The following is a 1,855-nucleotide window of genomic DNA, read 5'->3' on the forward strand; positions in this document are numbered from 1 at the left end:
TATATGTATATTCGGGAAACCATTTCTGATCCGTTAGATTAAAAGACATCAACGACTCAGATCTTTCTTTCATGGAACGACGTCGTTTAGGGTTGGGGTAGATCGGGTATTACGGGCGTGTTTCGGGCCGATTTGACCGGGTACTCGTGTTTAAATCAATTGGTCCTGAAGGGATTAAATGGAAGTGGCCCAAAAGCTGACTTCTTTACTTTTTCTTTTCATTTCTTTTTTCTAATTTCTTTTTAAATTTAAATTAAAAATAAAATCTAAATTAATTCCTAATCAAATTATCCTATCAAATTAAATTAACTAACTCTAAATAATAATTACCACAACTAATTAAAAACCAAATTCAAGGAAAAACTACCAAAATTCGAAATTAAAATTGAAAAGTGCAAAATAAACTATTTTTGTGATTTTTTCATTTTTATAAAACAACTAGTTCGTCAACTAATCCTATAAATGTAAAATTAAGTCCTAATGCAAATGCAACATATTTTTTATTTTTCATAAATTAAATAAAATAAACATGCACAGACAAATGCAAACAATAACAAATAAAAATCTACGAAATTGCAAACAAATGAAAAAAATTATTTTGTTTTGAATTTATGGGAGTAATTCATATATGGAAAAAATCACGTGCTCACAGCTGCCCCTCTTTGCCCGGAAAAACGAAGAGTTTTCATGCAAATATAAGTGAGCGGATACGAGCGATTTTTGCCTGTTTGAATACTCCGTATGAAGCATTTTTGAAAGATTTGTCCGCACCCTGCTTCTGAGGTTTTCTACATATCCTTGGATAAAAAGGAATCAGGTCAGTATAGTTTGGGAAGTTTTGGTAGCTGGGACTCCCATGAAGCTGTGATTTCACTGTTGCTGTTGCTGCTGCTACTGCTTACTGAACCCCCTTATTACAACATGTCAAAAATAAAAGAAGCTAGACTAGACTATGATCTACACTTTACAAAATCCTATCTAGATCTTCAAACTTGCTTTTGTGTTTCTTGTTGCCTTGTTGTCCTCTATTCTCTCGATGACATCCATTTGTGCCACCTTGAATTGTAAGCTGAGATGTTTTCCCCTTCTTCAGGTGGGTGTCTGACTGTTGAACTTGATATGTATTCCCATGCTCTCCAGGCAGGCTCCTAAATTCAAAACGTGAATGTATTCCCATGCTATCCAAGCGGGCTCCTGACTTCAGCAAAATAGACAAAAACAAAGAAAATTTTCTGCCCTAGTTTGAGTATGTGGGCCCATGTGTAAGTTTAAAACGAATCACATTACCGAATATCAAAGAATTTTGAAAACCAAAACTTGAATTGTACTCCCTTATTCTCCAGGCGGGCTCCTGACTGCTAAACTTGAAACTATTCCCGGCTCTCCTCGCGGGCTCCTGACTTTAATTTGAAACGTATTCCCTGCTCTCCTGGCGGCTCTTGATTGCTAAACTTGAATGTATTCCCTGCTCTCCAGGCGGGCTCCTGATTTCAAAATAGACAAAACAGAGGATTTGAAGGTTAAACTTAAATTATACTCCCTTGTTCTCCAGGCGGGCTCCTGACTTCAACTTGAAACGTGTTCCCTGCTCTTCAAGTGGGCTCCTGATTGCTAAACTTAAATGCATTCCCTGCTCTCCAGGCTGTCTCCTGATTTCAAAATAGACAAAACAGAGGATTTGAAGGTTAAACTTAAATTATACTCCCTTGTTCTCCAAGCGGGCTCCTGACTTCAACTTGAAACGTGTTCCCTGCTCTCCAGGCGGGCTCCTAATTTCAAAATAGACAAAACAGAGGATTTGAAGGTTAAACTTAAATTATACTCCCTTGTTCTCCAGGCGGGCTCCTGACTTCTG

Source organism: Nicotiana sylvestris, chromosome 11 (genome assembly GCF_000393655.2).
Source record: "Nicotiana sylvestris chromosome 11, ASM39365v2, whole genome shotgun sequence".
In the NCBI taxonomy this organism is placed as follows: domain Eukaryota; kingdom Viridiplantae; phylum Streptophyta; class Magnoliopsida; order Solanales; family Solanaceae; genus Nicotiana; species Nicotiana sylvestris.